This window comes from Notolepis coatsorum, assembly GCF_963971535.1.
Source record: "Notolepis coatsorum genome assembly, chromosome: 15".
In the NCBI taxonomy this organism is placed as follows: domain Eukaryota; kingdom Metazoa; phylum Chordata; class Actinopteri; order Aulopiformes; family Paralepididae; genus Notolepis; species Notolepis coatsorum.
In genome coordinates, this window is record NC_140179.1 from 46483932 (window position 1) to 46498148 (window position 14217).

General features: G+C 48.9%; 1 protein-coding gene across 1 annotated transcript in view; it reads right to left on the minus strand.

Annotated features, from left to right (window-relative positions):
- The window catches only part of abcc9 (ATP-binding cassette, sub-family C (CFTR/MRP), member 9), a 209767-nt gene extending 198450 nt beyond the window's left edge, over positions 1 to 11317 (minus strand). Inside the window, exon 1 of the mRNA XM_084330742.1 lies at positions 11209 to 11317. The gene's annotated coding sequence lies outside the window, so the exon portion shown is untranslated. The remainder of the gene's footprint in view (positions 1 to 11208) is intronic.
- Between the last annotated feature and the right edge of the window lie 2900 nt (positions 11318 to 14217).

Consider the following 14217-nt stretch of genomic DNA (forward strand, 5'->3'; position numbering starts at 1 on the left):
CTGCTATAAATGTCGCACTTTTATTTTGACAACCCCAGAAAGGAAGTCATTATATATGCTTTACGATCCTGATCTGTGTTAGCTCCGGTTAGCTCAGAGCGTCCGGTATATAACAATACCAGCCATTGGATTACTGTTTTCTAAATTGGGGAGGCTTTTAATCGTCAAGGTAAGAGGATTTCAAGTCATGGTATCCATAAACTTCAATCGGTTCGGATCTTTTGAATGAATGAGAATGTAAACAAACACAGCGTCACGTTGAAATCACTGGCTGCGCTCAGAGAGGAGTGGTTGGGCCAAAAAAAAATTCGAGTATATTTGCTTATAAAACGTAATTGTCTAATTCAATAATTTTTTATTTCTCCACGTGGTGAATACACAGGTCACAACATGTTTACATGAACGTTTTGGATTTGTATTTGGAGTGTATTCTGCAATCTGTTAATAAACTTTTCAATCAATCAATCAAACTATACACTGTAAGGCTCCGGATCTGCCTCACTTCCAGTGATGAAGCTAAGCTATGCTAACAGAGCGACTGTTCCCTAAGCTAAATGCACGCACAGAGACAAAAAAGGTATGTATCTTCTTGTCTAACTCCAGGGAAGATGTTAAATAAGCTAATTTCCCAAAATGTTGGAGTTTTCCTAAAGTCTGCTAAGAAGCATATATTATTTATTATTATTATTATTTAATTTCATTGTGTTTTTAGCCCTAGTTGCACTTTTGTTGCAACCCCAGTTATCCCATTAGTTCCCCCAAACGTACTGTCGGTCTGTTATGTTAAGCTAAGAAGTCTGCTAAGAAGCATATATTATTTATTATTATTTTATTTCATTGGGTTTTTAGCCCTAGTTGCACTTTTGTTGCACTTTTTTGTGTTTATTTCATGTTTTTAACAGTGCATGAAAGATTGTGTATTACTGCAAAAAATATATATATATTTGGGTCGCGACTTAATGACTAAGGAAAATGTTGGGTCCCGAGGCTAGACCAGTTGAGAACCACTGGGCTAGGGGACACAAATTCAGCCTGAGACGTTCAGAGTCGCTCCGGCCCGCACGCACACACGCACACACACTATTGTCACCTATGTGTGTCATTGCGCTCTGGGTAGTGTATCTGTAGTAGAGCGCTGTGTAGGCTACATCATCTGGATGGACTGTTTCTGTGCGAGCAAGCATGCATACTATAGAATTGAATCCTGCCGGCGCCACTGCCGGCCCACACACCGGCCCTCACACTGGCCCACACACCGGCCCACACACCGGCCCTCACACTGGCCCACACACCGGCCCACACACCGGCCCTCACACCGGCCCTCACACCGGCCCTCACACCGGCCCACACACTAGCCCACACACCGGCCCACACACTGACCCACACACCGGCCCACACACTGGCCCACACACCGGCCCACACACCGGCCCACACACCGGCCCTCACACCGGCCCACACACTAGCCCACACACCGGCCCACACACCGGCCCACACACCGGCCCACACACTGGCCCACACACCGGCCCACACACCGGCCCACATACCGGCCCACATTAGTGGCCCACACACCGACTCACACACTGGCCCACACACCGGCCCACACACCGGCCCACACACCGGCCCTCACACCGGCCCACACACCAGCCCACACACCGGCCCACACACCGGCCCACACACTGGCCCACACACCGGCCCACACACCGGCCCACATACCGGCCCACATTAGTGGCCCACACACCGACTCACACACTGGCCCACACACCAACTCACACACCGGCCCACACACCGGCCCACATACCGGCCCACACTCTGGCCCACACACTGGCCCACACACTGGCCCACACACTGGCCCACACACTGGCCCACACACTGGCCCACACACCGGCCCACACTCCGGCCCACACACCGGCCCACACACCGGCCCACACACTGGCCCACACACCGGCCCACACACCGGCCCACACACTGGCCCACACACCGGCCCACACACTGGCCCACACACTGGCCCACACACCGGCCCACACACTGGCCCACACACCGGCCCACACACCGGCCCACATACCGGCCCACATTACTGGCCCACACACCGGCCCACACACCGGCCCACATTAGTGGCCCACACACCGGCCCACACACTGGCCCACACCGGCCCACATACCGGCCCACATTAGTGGCCCACACACCGACTCACACTGGCCCACACCGGCCCGCCGTACAGACCATGTAGCCTGGGAGATGACTGAAATCACTGCAAGAGCTAGTAGGCAATTTTTAAGCATCTTTCTGTGGCAATTTTCATTTTTACATCTAACTTTTTCAGCCCTACACTACCAAAGTGGGCCGATCGGAGTGGACTAAATGGGCCAGTCGAACCCCCCCCCCCCATCGTAAAAAAATAAACGTTTTTTTTTGGACCAGCCCACTTTACTTCCGGCCCATCGGGATTCGTCCCGAACGTCCCGATGGCCAGTCCGGGCCTGACCAGGAGGAAGGGTGACTGGCTAAAAGGCTTAAAGTACACAATGTAGCATATGCTGATATACTCAGTCTGTCTGTTTCTCTCTCTATCAAACATCTGTACATTCACGCGTATGTGTGTGTGTGTGTGTGTGTGTGTGTGTGTGTGTGTGTGTGTGTGTGTGTGTGTGTGTGTGTGTGTGTGTGTGTGTGTGTGTGTGTGTGTGTGTGTGTCTCTATGTGTGTGTCTCTGTGTGGATGTATTTGTCTATGACATCAAGGCCACACAGCTTGCAAGGCCTTCGCCTCAATTAGCTGTCAATCAATCCTTGTCTCCAGAGCCTTTCATGGACTGTGTACACTACAGTATATTGTGTGCCTGGTGTCAGTGTATGGCAGCCATTGAGCCCATGTAGTCCAAGGTGGAGTGCAACACATTGGTGGTGGAGGAGGTCATTTCCGCTCTACATTGGAAAGCACTTTGAGTGTCTAGGAAAGTGCTGTATTAGTGCAATTGTAACTGAGGGGTACAATTCCCTGACTGTATTACTAGATATGATACTTACTACCACTACCTTTGTACTTAATATTCGGCCACCCAGTACTCGGCATAAATATATTATGATGAACACTGTCACGTAGATGAAACGGATCCAACACAAATGTACGAATTAGAAATAGGTCTTTATTTCTACACAGCGATGGTGTGTAGAGCAAGCACTTAATCAAATCAATCACATTTATGAATGGGAATTAGTATGCACTTTTATGGCAAGAGTATTCGTCGGTATATCAATAGAGAATGTCCAATCTCTGAAGGCGCAGGTGGTACATATACGACCTGGAATAGTTAAGGAATAACAGCAATGATACTTTAATGATTATAAGACTGGATACACTAGGGGGGTTAATCCGGTCGCTTGTAAGACAACTGGAGAAGGGGGGGGGGGTAGAGTCTGGCTGTATCCGTCTGGCCGAGGGTATCCTGGGAGAACCCACGGTTGTGCGGCTCGGTGCCTCAGCGATCCTCGATCCACAGATGAAAGCAGTTGGACTCTCTGTGGGCCGGCTTCCTCCGGTCCACGATGGAGAGACGTGAAGCGACCTCGTCGTGTAGAGCGTCTCCTCACCTGTCGTCCTCTCCGGGGGGGGGGTTTCCAACACACGGCAGTGTTGGTCTTTATCCATAGAATAATCACTGTATACAAAGCATAATCCGTGCCTGGGAAGGCGGGCTGTCGTCGGTAGAATAATCCGGTATGCAGGTCCACTCGCTCGTCGGCTCTGGGGCTCCTCGGGTGCAGCCTCACATGGGGTCGGCCACCCTGGATAAGCAGCCAGTTCTCTGCCCGAAACGATGGGGTACTGACTACGATAGTATTCTCACCGCACGAAGCACTACATATGAATAGACTATTATTAGCTTAATAGACTACGTCCAACTCGACGATATAGTGCCAAATATGACTATTCAAATATTAATATACACGATGTCTCAATACCGATGGTAGGCCGAACTTGGCCTTACTCCCACACGTGGCGTCGCGGGGAGGCTTTACGTCTGTCACTCTATTGGAGGGTAAGAAACTGGACTAAAAAGGAAGTCCTACTTTAGTAGCGCAGTATATATACGCACTATGAACAAATAGTACCGTTAGTGGTGCGGTAGCCAGATTCCTACGCGGAACTAGGACTTGTTCGTACATGTTGAGCGGTACGTTTGAACTGGGTCTCGGGGGTAAGGCAGCCTGGCACCAAGGTCTCGACCAATAGTAGAATGGAGACTATTATGGGATGTTCAGTAGGCTAGAATGGATATTCAATGCATATTGTACAAGGAATATACAAGGGATATCAGGGAATATTAGAGAATATACAAATACAATTAAATATATATATATAATAAATATATATATTCGGTTTAATCTGGCCCTTCACAACAGCCACCCCCTGATTGGTCCCAGACCTAATCAGTTAAGCAGAGACAGATTAATCGCGTTATCTATTTACACATAAGGGTTTGCTGTAGGGGTCAGTCAACTTCACAAAGTCATAGGGTTATAGGGTCATGGTCATCATCGATTGTGTCTGGGAGTCGGGGCAGTTCTATGAGCCTCGCCACGGGACGGGTGTAAGTGCGACCCTGGACAAGCACTTCAGCTGCTCGGACCTTGCCGTCGGCACCGGTGATCACTTTGCTTACGCGGCCGGCCGGCCACATAGCTCTGGGCAGTGATTGATCAATAATCATGACGACTGTTCCTTCTGTCAAATTGTCTCTCTCCTTTACCCACTTCTGGCGGGTCTGTAGAGACGGTAGGTAGTGCAGTAGGAAACTGCTCCAAAACTTGTCGGCTAATACTTGGCTGTACCTCCACATTCGTCGGCCGTTCGCTTCTTCAGGCCGGTACATTGTCTGGGGTAACGCGGGATCTAGCCGCCCAATCAGGAGTGTGTTGGGGTCTGCGGAGATAACAGTGCTCAATCCACAGAACACAGGCTTCTTATTCTCAGCCTCCTCCTGACTGGCTTCCCTCGGGATAGGCGTGGGCCACTCTCCTTCCGGGAGCTTTAGGAATGCTGGGCCGTCACTGTAGACATTGCGACGGGTGAGGTCATCTAGGGGGATTCCCCGGGTGATGACGTCAGCTGGGTTCTGTTTTGTATCAACGTAGCGCCACTCTGTTTCTCCGGTTAACTCTTCGGTTAAGTCTTGAATCTCGGTGACTCTGACTCCCACGAAGACTTTGTACTTGCATGAGTCCGATTTGATCCAGGCGAGTACTGTCGTGGAATCTGACCACAGGATTGTTCTAGACACCGGTATGGTGAGCTCACGTTGGATGAGCGTGGCTAGGTGCGCTCCGGCTAGGGCTGCGCAGAGCTCTAGGCGTGGGATAGATTGTTGCTTGCGTGGGGCTATTCTCGAGCGGGCGAGGACAAATGCTGTGTAGATCTCTCCCCCCTCTTCTTGGGCCCGCAAGTAGGCTACTGATCCGTATGCGACCTCTGAGGCGTCACTGAAGACGTGTAAGTCCATTTTACATGTCTCTGGCCTCACCGTGGGTGGGAAGTAGCTTCGGCGCATATTAACGCCTGGGAGTGAGTGGAGCTCCATCTCCCACTCTCTCCAGGTGGATGCAAGGTGTGCGGGAATGGGGTCGTCCCAGCCCTGGTCCTTGTCCCACAATGCTCGTACAATCATTTTTGCCCTGGTGGTGTACGGTAGAATACATCCGAGCGGGTCATATTGTCAGGCAAGTGTTGTGTACACACTCCGTCTGGTGGTCGGCGCCGCCGCCGGCCTTCCCTGCTCCGTAGTCAGGGGCTTGTGTCTGTAGTGAAGCGAATCTGTTTTGAATCGCCACACCAATCCCAGGGTCATCTCCTGGGCTTCTCTCGGGATTGTAGCCATCCAGGTCTCGCTGCTGGCTGCCTTGTCCTCGGAGGAGAGGCTGCGCAGTACTTGCGGATCGCTGCTGGCCCACTGCCTGAGATCAAAGCCGCCTTTGATCAATGAGGCGCGGAGTTTAATCAGGAGAGCCTCGGCTTCTTCCTGGGTTGAAAGGCTTTGTAGACAGTTGTCTACATAGAAGCTGTTCTTTACGCTGTGTCGGACCTCTTCGTCCGCTGCTGGGTCCTCTGCTACATGTTTCTGTAGTGCAAATGTAGCACAGCAGGGGCTGCACGTCGTTCCGAAGGGGAGGACTTCCCATTGGTAGATGGCTGGGTGCTCATATCCTGGCTTCTCTCTCCATAGGAACCGTAACAGGGGCTTGTCCTCCTCTACTAATCTCACCTGCAGGAACATTCCTTTAATGTCCCCGCTGATGGCCACCTTTTCCTGGCGGAAGCGGAGTAGAACGCCGAGTAGGGAGGGGCCGAGTGTGGGACCGGGCAGTAACTCTTTATTCAGATTTTGGGATCCGATCTGGTAGCTGCAGTTAAATACTATGCGGTCTTTACCGTTGTGATGGACCTTGTGGTGAGGCACGTACCACGATTCAGTGGTCTGGTCAGCCTCTTTAATGTCCATCTTTGTGACGTGTCCCGCTGTGATGAGCTTCTCAATCTCAGCGCGGTATACACTCTCTTGGGCGGGGTTCTTGGCTAAGCGCCGCTCCGTGTTCAGCAGGTACCGTTCTGTGGCGTCTGTCTTGGCGTGGAAAGTAGGCATTCCTTCTCGCCGCAGGAGTGGCGTGGCGTATCTCAACACGCCGTTGACCGGGACTCTCTTGGTCCCTGTCTCGAGGAGGTGAATGGCGTAAATGTCATCTTTAGAGCGAATGTCTTTCTTTCCGTTCTTAAAGGGCATTTGTTCCAAGGTCCATAACCGCTCTACGTGTTGCAGGAGTGCGGTTTCTCCCTCTGTGACTCGGGAGTGGAGACATCTAGTGGCTGTACTTCGGTTGAGAGATTTGGCGAGCGGGCCTTGGAGAGTCCATCCCAAACGGGTCTCGACTGCTGCAGGACAGCCTCGGGGTCCGGTATGAACCCGGTCTATCGGGACAATGAGGTCTGCATGGTCGGAGCCTATCAACAGGGTCGGCATAGCATTGTCTATGAGCGGGATCGGTAACTTGCGCAGATGTGCATATTTCTCCATCAGCTTGGCGACGGGGTATGTGTACCGCGACAGTCCTATTTCTTGGCTGGTGAAAGCGTCTGTAATCTGGTACCGTCGCTCAGGCTGGCCGCTTGCTGCGATAGAGAATGAGACATTCTCGCCCTTTATCGTCTTCAAATCTCGTCTTATTGTCCGAATTGTCATTTGGGTTTCGCTTCCCCGCAGCCCTAGCTGGGCCGCAGCGGAGGCGAGCAGAAGGGTCTTCTCTGACCCGTCATCGAGGACGGCGTAAGTGTCCAGGACTTTATTCTGGTAGCTTAGTGTCACACGCACTACTTTTAGGAGTACTCGGGCTCCACTGCTGCTGGCGGGATCGATGTACATGGCGCTCGCTTTGCTGCTGGATGGTGCGGGTGAAGGGCGCCGTCTGTTACTGTCGTGAAGTATGTCCAGATGGGCTCCATCGCACTTGGTGCACCTTTTCTTTAAGCGGCATTCGGCTGCCATGTGTGAGCGCGCACAGCGAAAACAGCGCTTGTTGGACTTTATCCATTGACTTGCTTCCTCCGCGTTCAGCTTGGGGAAGGAGTCACATTGCGCTAGCCAGTGTTCTTTCTCACAGTAGGGGCACACTATCTTCCACTTCTCCGTTCTGGAGGGGGTACTGTGGCTCCTGCTGCTCGGTACTGACTCCGATTGGTGCATCACAGTCACCGATCTTCTTCCATCATTTAGTCGTCTGGTTCCTTCTCTGGAGCCAGGGGTGCTCCGTCCGAATGTATCTAGCCGTAGGCTGCTGACTTCTCTCGCCAGGAAGTCTGCTAGATCGAGGAGGTTCGGTTCGGGGCCATTCGGGTCTCGGTGGTCTCTCTGCCGCCTAAAACGCTCCTGTCGAGCGGGCGGCAGCTTCTCCAAGATCCTTTCCACATTTGAGTTGGCGTAAAGTTCATGCCTCCCCTTCTCTCTCTGCGCTCCCAACATCCCTACCAGGGACTGCACTCTGATGGACAGGTCGTCCAGTGCTCGATTGTCTATTGCTGGGGGTAAGCGGTCGATGTGTCGGATCTCCTGGATCACGTAATCCCATATGCGCCCATACCTCTGGTCCAATGCTACCAGCGCTGCTGTGTATGGGGTGGTGGAAGTCGCGTAGGCGAGCGCTATATTATGTGCGCGGGGTACCTTTAAGTGCTTCAGTAGGATGGCGTATTTATGGCGTTCATCCAATACATCCACCAACATGGTCTCCAGACACATGCGGAGTTCTGTATACTGGGCCCGGTTCTCTTGGGTGAAGTCGGGTACCATAGGCGTGCCAATGTATGACGCTGACTGTGGATACATCGGCGAGCGTTGGGGGAGAGGCCTCCTAGGCGAGTCTCCTCCCGCTCCTTGGTATGGGCTGGTACCGGCAGTGTACCATGGCCCGCTTGTCCAGGTGCTGTTCCTCGGTGCGGGTCGTGCGTCGTGCTCACCCGTGTATAGAGTCGGGGGTCTGTAGCGCAGCTCCGCGGGAGTATAGCCTGGGCTGTACCGGACCTCCTGGTCCGGTAGAGTACTGTGCTGTCGTCGGGCGTGGTTCTCCTCCTCTTCCTCTTCGTCTTCAGTTAGGTCATCCAGTGCTTGTAGTCTCTGGTTTAGCCTCTCCACAGGATATGCTGCTCCTTCCCGGTTGCTAGGTCTCGCTTGGACCGGTGGGGGGAGGTGGTCTGTGGGGGGTATAGACCTCGTCTGTTGGTCAAGTTCAGGGTTGTTTACTCGGCTAGGGGATGCCGCCCTGGAGGTGTGTCTAGACGAGTTCCTGGAGCCTCTGGCGGAGGGAGAGGGTGTTGTCCGTCTGATCAGCTGTTCTATTAGTTGCGCTTGCTGTCTGTCGCGCTCTGCGTCCCGTAGAGCACCAGCAGCTGCTCGCTGGCTGTCTGCTCGGTCTCGGGCCACATTCTCTTCCCTCTGAATGCGTCTTATTTCTAGACGTATATGCTCTTCTTCGCTCCGCTGCTGGATCTGCAGTCGGTCGCGTTCAGCAGCGGCGTTCAGGCTGATGAGGAAGGCCTGCTGTAGGGTCCTCTCTGCCTCGCTGGGAGAAGGCGGTTGTATAGGGGAGCCTTCCCTCGGGGTACTCCTTGCGGAGCCTTGGAGCTCTATCTCCACGGTGCTCTCCCCGTCTTCTTCCGTGCCGAGTTCTCTCTCGGTAGCGTTGTATTCCTCCCGGGACTCATCGGGGACTACTTCTTCAGTACTGGCGGGGTGTGAAGTCATGTCTGGTTCCCACTGGTCCCCACCGTGAACTTGGTCAGTTACACTAGAACCCGTAGGGGCCTCTATGGTCGGGGTAGTCTGGGCGTTGGGGTTAGACATACTTTTACTTTCTAGTTTTACCGCGTTTACTGTTAGTAGAAGACTAGGTTGTTGACTGACAGCGTAAGCCTCTAAGTACTGAGGGAGCCGTCGTTCGCGCTGCGGGCGTTGGTTAGGAGGATCGTTTCGTGGAGTGTTCATCATAGGCCATTTCAATATTAATAACACTATATTAATATTACACTAATTACCATCCGGCTCGAAGGACCAATTGTAACTGAGGGGTACAATTCCCTGACTGTATTACTAGATATGATACTTACTACCACTACCTTTGTACTTAATATTCGGCCACCCAGTACTCGGCATAAATATATTATGATGAACACTGTCACGTAGATGAAACGGATCCAACACAAATGTACGAATTAGAAATAGGTCTTTATTTCTACACAGCGATGGTGTGTAGAGCAAGCACTTAATCAAATCAATCACATTTATGAATGGGAATTAGTATGCACTTTTATGGCAAGAGTATTCGTCGGTATATCAATAGAGAATGTCCAATCTCTGAAAGCGCAGGTGGTACATATACGACCTGGAATAGTTAAGGAATAACAGCAATGATACTTTAATGATTATAAGACTGGATACACTAGGGGGGTTAATCCGGTCGCTTGTAAGACAACTGGAGAAGGGGGGGGGGGGGTAGAGTCTGGCTGTATCCGTCTGGCCGAGGGTATCCTGGGAGAACCCACGGTTGTGCGGCTCGGTGCCTCAGCGATCCTCGATCCACAGATGAAAGCAGTTGGACTCTCTGTGGGCCGGCTTCCTCCGGTCCACGATGGAGAGACGTGAAGCGACCTCGTCGTGTAGAGCGTCTCCTCACCTGTCGTCCTCTCCGGGGGGGGGTTTTCCAACACACGGCAGTGTTGGTCTTTATCCATAGAATAATCACTGTATACAAAGCATAATCCGTGCCTGGGAAGGCGGGCTGTCGTCGGTAGAATAATCCGGTATGCAGGTCCACTCGCTCGTCGGCTCTGGGGCTCCTCGGGTGCAGCCTCACATGGGGTCGGCCACCCTGGATAAGCAGCCAGTTCTCTGCCCGAAACGATGGGGTACTGACTACGATAGTATTCTCACTGCACGAAGCACTACATATGAATAGACTATTATTAGCTTAATAGACTACGTCCAACTCGACGATATAGTGCCAAATATGACTATTCAAATATTAATATACACGATGTCTCAATACCGATGGTAGGCCGAACTTGGCCTTACTCCCACACGTGGCGTCGCGGGGAGGCTTTACGTCTGTCACTCTATTGGAGGGTAAGAAACTGGACTAAAAAGGAAGTCCTACTTTAGTAGCGCAGTATATATACGCACTATGAACAAATAGTACCGTTAGTGGTGCGGTAGCCAGATTCCTACGCGGAACTAGGACTTGTTCGTACATGTTGAGCGGTACGTTTGAACTGGGTCTGGGGGGTATGGCAGCCTGGCACCAAGGTCTCGACCAATAGTAGAATGGAGACTATTATGGGATGTTCAGTAGGCTAGAATGGATATTCAATGCATATTGTACAAGGAATATACAAGGGATATCAGGGAATATTAGAGAATATACAAATACAATTAAATATATATATATAATAAATATATATATTCGGTTTAATCTGGCCCTTCACAACAGCAATGATTCATTAATTTGTTGTGTGTGTGTGTGTGTGTGTGTGTGTGTGTGTGTGTGTGTGTGTGTGTGTGTGTGTGTGTGTGTGTGTGTGTGTGTGTGTGTGTGTGTGTGTGTGTGTGTGTGTGTGTGTGTGTGTGTGTGTGTGTGTGTGTGTGCATGTACAGTATGTGTGTCCACCACCTACCGATGAAGAGGATGGGGAAGGTGATGAAGAGCAGAAATACATGAGGCACAAGGTTGAGCGCGTCTACGAAGCAGCCGTTGTTCAGTACGCCATCAGCCACGCTGTAAGCATTCTGTCCCCAGTCAGTACCACAGAACGACTGGCCACCGCCCACCGACGTGTTCCGACTGGCCGTCATGTTATTAATCTCCACGTCGCCACCTGATTGGCCCATACTAGCCTAAGGGGAGGGAGAAGAACAAAGGACAGGGTTAGGGTTAAGTAGGTACATCTTGGCATGATAAATGGAGAAAACAAACAATAAAACTGATTTTCTTTTTAGAGCCTTGTCACGATGGATAGAGAAGTTCAAGTTCAGTTTTATTTAAGGGGGAGGGATAGTTGAGAGTCTTGATGAAGATGAAAACACTGTTGAGATTAGTTGAATTGAACTGAACAGTTAGGCAATGCCCGCCCCTGCTCTGGTTAGTCAGGTATTGTCACTATATTCACAGCCTCCGGTGACAATTAAAGGGGCACGCCAACATTATGGGAAATGCGCTTACCGTCTTCTCCAGAGTCAGACAAGGATAGATACCAATTTCCTCTCTACTGTGCATTCAGTAGAAAGCTATCCGGCTGCAAGCTAGCCTAGCTTAGCACAAATTAATGGAAGCGGATAGTTAATGGAGACCAGCTAGTCTAGCTGTTGGCCAAAAACACCTCTCCCGGAGTTTTAAGCTAGCTATCCACTTCCATTAATTTGTGCTAAGCTAGGCTAACTTGCTGCCGGATAGCCTTCTACTGAACACACAGAGAGGAGATTGGTATCTATCTTCTTGTCTGACTCTGGAGAAGACGGTAAGCAAATGTACCATAATGTTGCCGTGTTCCTTTAACATTAGCCACAACATGGCTAATACTATACAATTACAGTTACAATTACAATAGTTATACAACATAGAAAGCCACAGTTCACTGAGCTCATATAACTTTGTATTATATTTAAAAAGTTACATCTATAATCCTCATTCTCGAACATGTTCGTAAATACCTTTGTAACTATCTTGGTAAAAAGTTCATACTAACAAATTTACAAAACTCCCCCTCTGGATTCCTGAACACGTGAAACGGTCTTCGTAAGTGGGCAAAATCAACGCAGCTGGGTTCCCATGAATGAAGAACGTCACTCATTCTTAAACTGGAAGTGTGTTCTTGAATTTGCATACAGACACACCCCGCCAAAACAGTGAGAGGCTCAGCATTGCATCTGTCCTGTGCTGACCCCGTATTCAACAGGTAGTGCAGAAGCGATTTGCGACTGATCAGAATTCGATTCGATTCAAATGTATTGTCATTATACAGCACAAGTACAATACAACATCCAAATGTAACAGTAAAGTGCAATAGTAACATATAATGCACAGGTGATGAAACTGGTAAAAGGCTTAATTTGGGATAAATAGTTGGTGATTGTGTTCAAGTCGATTCTACAGACATCCTCGGAATTAAATAATTAAATAATTATAATAAAGATAAGACAATTACGTTTTGCATTTATAGTCATGACTCAATGAGGCATCGTGAGCATTACACACATACACTGCAAACTAAATAAATAAGAACTAAACCGATCACCGGGGGTAATGATAGTGGAATAGACTGTATTAATATGCCATATACCATCTTGTTCTCTATGATATTATTTATTGTTGGTTTGATTTATTCCTATTGCTTAGAAATAAATAAATGTGTGGAGAAACGGCTTGGTTTGCTTGCACGCACGCACACTCACACACACACACACACACACACACACACACACATTCTACTAACACGTCTTCATTCCTATTATTATGACTTATTTCTGGTCATGGTAATTTGTTTACATTTGGATTAGTCATTGAGCTATTTTAACAACAGTAACTGACTCACTGTTTATGTATGAGTTCTTGCTGAATATGAAGTGATGGAGATGCTCAATTAGCCAAAGCTAAATCCCAAACATTTTCTGTTGTATATGATTTAGTACGGAATAGGATAACTTTCTATAAGTGGGGGGTAAAGAGTCTATGATCAAAATAGTTATTTTTATAAGCTATCCCTTTGTGCTAAGAATACAAATAAATAAATACGTAACATTTTGTATTATTACATGCTGCTTGGTATGGCACTCTGTATACATTTTTTGTTTTGGTCTGATGTGTGGGGATGGAGTTTAGTAACTTAATATACTGTGAGTTTCTCCAGACCTCTCTTGGCAGAGCCTGAGGTGTGGCCAGCAGCACCCCCCCCCCCCCCCCCCCACCTCCCTCTATCCCCACTCAACCCTAACCCACACATCAGACCAAAACAAAACATCATGTAAACAAAGTGGGATACCAAGCGGCAAAGGGGGGCTCTTTTGTCTAGAGGTCACTGTTTAATTTTTGGCATTACAGAGTCTACCTTTAATGGAAGGGATATTCATTTTTATAAACTATTAGCATTAGCAGCATGACAGACAAACATAATAACTCCAATACTATGTCAACTGAAATACTACAGTCACCGGTCACTGTTGAAGCACTCACAAATTTATAATAAAACACAAGATACTTGTACCCTGACGATAAGGATACACGCTCAATGAAGAAACCCACTCCTGTTACCAAAAGAAAGTCTAAAATGCCAATAGAAAATTATACTATGGAACTACACACTATGCATCTATTACATGGCCCACAATTGGCCCTAAATTAATTTGTGAATAACCCTGACAATCTTCTAATATAAACCATCAGTACAGCATAACAACATTAGTAATTGCTAATAAAAACAGTATTACATACACTAGTAACACCACAAAAAACTATAGCTATAGTATATATACTATATACTATAACTATAACTATAACTATCAACAGTAACCACTGACATTGATTGATTGATTGATTGATTGATTGATTGATTGATTGATTGATTGATTGATTGATTGATTGATTGATTGATTGATTGAAAACTTTGAAAACTTTATTAACAGATTGCAGA